General features: G+C 38.8%; 1 pseudogene; it reads left to right on the top strand.

The window, feature by feature from the left end:
- The first annotated feature begins 5,505 nt into the window (after positions 1-5,505).
- Positions 5,506-6,311, top strand: LOC121158464 (annotated as a pseudogene).
- The last annotated feature ends 1,008 nt before the right edge of the window (positions 6,312-7,319 follow it).

Here is a 7,319-nt window from a genome sequence, read left to right as displayed (position 1 = left end):
CAGTGGCATTTTGTCCTATTGAATCTGGTCTGCTCAAAGAGCTGTAAAGTTCTTTAAAGGGGCCTCTCTCATAGGCACAGCTAATAAATCAAGAGCAGGTGTAAGAGCTGCCGCTGTGGTATATTAGGTAAAACTACTGCCAGCACTACTGGCATCCCATGTGGACACCAATTAGTATACATGCATCTGCGTGTCTGATCCAGCTTCTTGCTAATGGACTGGAAAAGCAGAACAAGGGCACAGTATTTGGGCCCCTGCTACTCACATAAGAGACCCAGGTGAAACACCTGGCTTTAGCCTTGCTCATTAGAGGCCATTTCAGTCACCTAGGTGAGACCATCTAAGCCTGTGAAAGCCTTGGCTAGGAAACCGCATCTTCTGGTGAGTGGCACAGGAATTGCCCAGCCATTTCCTAAGACCACCATAGATGTCTGCTCAGACAAGGAAGAGTCATGGGACACTTAAAAACCCAGAACCCTTCTGAAATCCTCCATGTGTTCCTTTATTCTTTTTAGAAGTACTCCACTTCCCAGATTCCTCCTAGGAGGTGCTTCCCTCTTTCTTCTTTTCCTGTTCACCTGGTCACTGTGTAAATAAAACTGTCTGCAACTGATTCCCAGACTTTTATTTCTATACTAAGCTGAGGCAAGAACCCACAAATTTGTGCTGGTAACATGGGGAATGGCTGTGTTGATGCAAAATCAAGCTCTCTGTCTTGCCTTTCTCTGTAATTCTTTCAAATAAACATTTTTTTTTAATGGAGGACTAGACTGTCAGGAAGATGAAAACTTAGGTTCCAGGAGATTCATCAGTGAAAGTGTAGGTTATAATAGAGCCAAGCCTTGCCTACAAAATATATTTCTAAGGAGTTTCAACAACTGACTCCTCCAAGAACTCCACTTTCTAATACAGGTATGTGCTGGTGGGATCAACTAATTACTTATTAGTAATAATATTGAATGTAAATAGACTAAGGCTCCCCAATTAAAAGATACAGACTAGCTGACAAAGATAGCAAAAAAGATACATGGAAATTGAAAGTAAAAGGGTAGAACAAGATAGCTATCCCATGTTTATGGAAATAAAAAGTAAGCAGGATCTTCAGTTATCTGACAAAATAGACTTTTAGAGAAAGACTGTTGAAACAGGGCATGGTGTAATAATTAAGGGATCAAGTGAGGAGGAAAGTGTGACTATATAGATGTATATGCATTCAAGAGTTGAGTACCTGGCTGTTTAAAATAACTGTTAATGGGTCTAAAGGGAGACATAGGCTATAATACAATAACAATGGAGAACTTGGACATCCCACTTTTCTCGGTAGACAAATCAGGCCCAAAAAGTTGGAAAAAGAAACAACAGAGTTAATCAACTTTATTAACCAAATGGATGTCAAGGCTACACATACGCATACACGTTCTTTCTTCAGAGTATACATACCCTTGTCATCAAAGCCCAATCTGTACCCTTGCATTGAACAAGAATAAAATGGTAACTTTCATATTGATTCTAAGTGTATCTAACTATTTCTTCATGGTATCTGGTTATTTTGAGAGAAAGGCATTTTCTCAAGACAAATGTGCCAAATATAATTAGGAAATAAATCAATTTCTATCTTTGGTGTTACTCCCTTGGGAAGTGACAATTATACACCATGAAAGACATGAAAAGGGACCAATGAAATAGATAAGTGGAACTGATTGATAGATATAGTGACCAGATCAGCAGCCAAGGGGATGCCCTCCCTTGAACATGTGGATACTCTGCTGGTTTGGGGAAAATGCCCTATGAGAGAACAGGCCACATTTTTTTCCTCTGGTGCCACAGTGGACATTTCCTACAAATTATAATTTTCAGCACAATGTATGGCTTCAATCTGAGAAAGGAAGACTCTCATCCTTCCTCCTACCAATGCCAGGCACTAAAACTTTTCCATCAAGCTTCCTATTTTTTCTACCTATCGAAATATAACAGTTTTCAGTGGGCTCAGAGGTTGTTTATCAGAAAGCACCCGCTTATGACCATAAAACAGTCTGTGAGGGCCAGTGAACTTTATCTTAAGTGCAACCTCTTAAAGACTTCCATTCCTCAGAGTACAAAAAAAAGGAAGTATTACAGGGTCAGACGTACAATTCGATTTTGCCCATATGTTCCATACATGAAACATCCACTACCTTTTAGTATGTGTAGAAATCTTCAATACTTTGGTGGACAGTTTCTTTTGTAGAACTGCTTTGGCTACTGAAGTAGGAAAGGTTGTTGATCTGTGAAAGAATCCTTTGATTAAAACGTCCTGAGAATCTGCAAAGTGAAAATGGCCCCTCTCCTACTTCAAAGGGAGTCTCACTCAGGGAATCTCCAAAGTACCAGGTATACATTATCATCTCCATTGTTTCCAGAGGCCCCAGTCATCTAGGAGTGGCAAAAAAGACTTGACATTTATAAAAAAAACCTAATGACATTCACAAGAGGCACTTCAGGCAGATGTCTCAGTAAAGTCATTTTTCCTCAATATTTCTCCTAACTATAGGCTCAGTGCATATCATAAATACCCCCTAAAAGTTAGTTTTGTGCCCTTTCAAAATGTTGTATGATTATCTTTTCCTTTCTAGTGATATCCTAATGGACAGGAAGACCTCACATGATAACATTCATTACAGCATCAGGCAAATCCCAACAATTCATTCATGAGCATCTGGAATCACAACCAGGGGACTGGGAAGTCCTAAACATATTCTAGGACACTATCAATCAAGGAACTTTCCATTCACTCTCCCTCTTTCGAAAGTTGGGAATATACCCAACCCTGTAACTCTTTCTACTCCTGTGGTAGTAAGACAGGATTCCTACATGTACAATTCCTGAGTTAAAGCCTAAACTTCTAAGCCAACCTATCAGTTTTAATCCCAGAAGACAAGTTCAACAGCTCCAAATAACTTGAGCACTCCAGACAAACCACTGAAGAACTCAAGCTCATCTTTATAAAAGATAAGTAAATCTGTCATGCAAACTCTTACATATCCCTAGCCTCACCACCCAGTTTCATCATCAACTTGTAGTTATTTGTAGGACAGTCTTGCTTGTCATGATGCTGATTTTATTTCTGTTTTATTGTTCTTACTGTTACTTGCTCTAACAGGTTGATAGCATGGCTGGCTTTTATCTCTTGGCTGTTTACAACACATTGAAGGATTGAAATCACTCCCTTCATTTTGGACACAAACTCCTCTTCCATTCTTGGAAGGCTTATCTTTTCTTTCCTAGAGGGCATCAAACACTGGATGTTCTTCTGCATATGGTGGATCAAGATTATTCTGCAAGAGAACCCTGGACAGACTTCTGGAGGATGAACACTGCTAGCTCTTTCCAACATTGCTTATTTCACGTTCTAAGTAGCCAGAATGGTGATGCTCAAGCTGCATCACTTCTCCCTACCACAGTTAGTGTTGCCTCTTTATGCTGGGAAATGGACAGAATACCGGCTAGGTGTCAAGGGATCAACAAGCTTCTCTCTGACCAGTTGGAGCTGTCTCAGAGAACCTGAGCAAGTCAAGCAGCTGGTTTCTGTGGAGGATGTTAATACTAAGCTTTGTAATAAATGTTTTTCATATGCTATAGCAACTGACCCAGGTAACAACAATTGCATGCATCTTAGAAGAACTTTTTCTTAGAGGAAATTTTATGTTTTCTCCCTTCTCTGCTTAGTCTTCATTGGGACAATTAATCAAAAAATCCTGCTTTCCTAGATCAATCATGAAAATTACCCTTTTTTCAGCCTATGAAACTCCAAGGCAATCACCACGTAATGGCTCTTCTTTTCAAGGACTGTTCTCAGCATTCAGAGTACCTTTTATTCCCCCTTTCAGCTTTGCTTTAACTTTTTGCTTTATTTAAGTAACACACCTATGGTTCACATACTCTTCTTTGTCTGCAAGCCTTATTTTTATATGGGCAAAGAGCACACAGCCAACGGTGAAAGCAGAATTGTACACACAGACTGCTGCAACATTAGTCCTATGCTCGAACTGGCTGTAACTTACTTTTGATAGTATTCAGGAGTTTCCAATACAAAAGCAACAATTCTGTGCCAAAGAATGCTCAATAGTTCAATAATATACAGCATATTATCAACAATAATTTTAGTCATTGGTGTTCTTTGAAATCAGATCTATGTATTAAATACTGGTATACATGTTTTGCAACCAGGTAACTCCTGATGTCTCTGTGTTAATTCTGTGATTTATTTTTCTACCAGTATCTTCCTCTTTCTTGAGATTCTGGATCTTTTAAAAGAACTATTCTTCATCCACCACAATAAGAATCACCAGGAACACCTTTGGCTTCTCCCATTTCTAGATATGTAGCCATTTGCCTCCGAAGTTCTGTGATCTTGCCTTGAGTATCACACTCAATTATCCTCTACTTTCCTTTTTCATTCATTCCTTTTTCATTCCTTATTCATTGCTGGATACCATTAGAATGCCTTCCTGCTTCAGATGTTGGAAGCCAAATTGCCTCCAGATGGTGCCAGTTGCTCCTGGAGAACTGCTGGTTTGGGAGGCACCCATTCAAGCTTCTTATTGGGTAGCACAAGTTGGTTCCAAAGAATACAGCCATTGATGTACTGGTTGAATTGGCAAGACACTGCCCAATTCTCACTTTGATAAAGCTTTTTCTTTCTGGCATGTTGAGAACTGCAAAAACTTTTGGCAAAAAACACTTCAAACTGCTGCACTAAGAGATCTAATCTATTTTTATGTGATGTTCCTCTTGCAGTTTAAGGCTTAGTTTCTGGCATAACCCAGTCAGCCCCCTTTGAATTCTTGTCTGGGAAAGCCCAAGTATGTAAATCAATTTGCTTTTCATTGCAGACAACACCAAAGACTAATCTGTGACTTCCATTTCAGACATTTGTGAAAAGGGTTTATAATGTGTTTCGCAGAGTTATTTCATTATTTTGAAAGTCAGAGTTACACAGAGAAAAGGAGAGAACGAGACAAAATCTTCCATTTGCTGTTTCACTCCACAGAGAAATAAAATGGCCAGTGTTGGGCCAGGCACAAGCCAGGAAGGAGCCAGGAGCCTGAACTGACTCTCAGGTTGTTACCAGGGAACTGAATGAACTGGATTGAAACTAAAGCAGCAGGGACAGAAATTAGCTCCCATGTGGGAGTCTGGCATTGCTACAGGAAGCTCTATGCTGGCCTCAAAAAGCATTTACATGTTCCTGCACATGGCTTAATTGGTTAATCTTCCCCCCTTCAAACACCAGAATACTATATGGGTGCCAGTCTAGTCTCAGCTGTTCCACTTACTGTCCAGCTCCATGCTTGTCCTGGGAAAGCAGTGGAAAATGGCTCAAAACCTTGGGAGCCTGCACCCACATGGGAGACTTGGAACAAGCTCCCGGCTCCTGGTTTAAGATCAGATCAGCTATTTGGACAGTAAACCAGCAGACAGAAGATTTTTCTGTCTGTAAATCTGCCTTTCTGAGGTTTGGGGAAGATGGCAAAGATCTCACAGATTTACAGTGTCACTTGGGAAAAATGTGAGACAAAATGAGAAAATGGAGAGAAGAAAACTCACAAAATAGTGAGCAAGTTGTGGAATTTGGAGAAGACTTGGCTAATGAATATGCTTCTAAATTTGGAGATGCCATTTGAACCATATATGAACAGCCCTAGACTATGGCAAGATGAGTTGGCATTGTTTTATCGTGGAAAGCCATGGAAAGATATGATGATGCTGTACAGCTATATGGTGAAAATTTGCAAGACTCAACTAACACTGCTGCAAGAAAGTGTAAGACTGCCATTTGAACAACCCAAGGGAAAATGTGAAGATCATTCAGGGACTGAATGAGTAACCTGGAACAATTTGTCAGAGATCAAGAAACCTGGCATGAATTAGCAGAACTTTATATTAGTGAACATGACTGTGCAAAAGCAGCCTTTTGTTTAGAGCAGCTTATGATGATGAATCCACACAACCACTTACACTGTCAGCAGTATGCTGAAATTAAATATGCCTAAGGTGGACTTGAAAACCTGAAACTTTCAAGAAAGTATTTTGCACAAGCATCAACACTGAACAATAGAAATATGAGAGTTTTGTTTGGGCTTCACATGTTGGCTTCATATTGTTTCTAATGCCAAAGAGAGTGAAAAAATGAAAAAGTACAACATTAGATATGCTAGTTGGGCAGCTAGTCAAATAAATAGAGCCTATCAGTTTGCAAGTCAAAGGAAGAAGGAAACCAAATTCTCTCTAAAGGTAGTTGAAACATGTTGGAAACATTGCAGTTCACCTAATTTTTAGGTTTCCAAACTCTGACAATAGATTTCACAACTGTACAAGTGCACTCACTGGCCTGTGACTAATTTACTAAATGCCTAGTGCTATTTGTATTCTAATAAGGCAATTACAAAGAATGTGTTTATATAAACATAAAAATGCTTTTACTGCTAAGCAGAAAGATGGGAGAAATCCGTAGGAGGAAGACTTTATTATTTTTTTAAATTTTTCTTTTCGAAATTTATATTACCATTCTGTATAGTTTGGGATTCCCTTCCCCCCAGTTTCCGCCCCCCTGATGAATTTTTTCCCATACTGTCACAACTCTTTGTAAAAAGTTACAATTCCATCAGTCTACTATTTAAGTGTGCCCTGACATTGTTGGTACAATGTGAGACGGTCCATCATCCCATTGTCTAGACATATCCAACACTTTCGTTGGGAGTCCATCTTTTGTTTGAAAGCAGAGATGCACATTGCATTGTGTCTTCACATCTGGATATGGTAGTCTCCATTACTCCACCACTATACATTCAAATCTGCATGATGGATTCAGAAGGAAGATTTTAGACTTAATTCGTTGAACACACTTATCTCTTCGTATCATGCATATATATTGCTTTCCAGTCACAACCTGATGCAGAAATAACCTTGTTAAATAAACTATCATGTTTAACTAAATTTGAATATGAAAAAAAATTGAATATACTAAATTTTAAAATGCATTTGCAACTTGTGAATATTTTTCTGTTTATTTGAGATGCACTCCTGCATGCATGTGAGAATTCTTTATGAAAAATAATTAGATGGAACAAAAATGAAAAAATGCACTTATTTCAAATTTTTTTGCAGAAAATTAACATCTTTAAATTAAATTTTCCAGAACTTTTCCAAATTGTTTTTGGTTTGTATCTTCTGCAATGCAGGTGTCTTTCTCAAAGATGTGAAAAATAAATTTTTACGAATGCAGTCGGGGGCAGGAAGGAGAGGAAGAGATAGCATTGTGACATTTCTAGTTGATTAAG

Source organism: Ochotona curzoniae, unplaced genomic scaffold, assembly GCF_017591425.1.
Source record: "Ochotona curzoniae isolate NIBS_2020 unplaced genomic scaffold, NIBS_Ocur_1.0 contig_3819, whole genome shotgun sequence".
NCBI classification, from domain to species: Eukaryota; Metazoa; Chordata; class Mammalia; order Lagomorpha; family Ochotonidae; genus Ochotona; species Ochotona curzoniae.
Note: the sequence above shows the minus strand (reverse complement) of the source record. Positions and strands in the feature narration are given on the sequence as shown.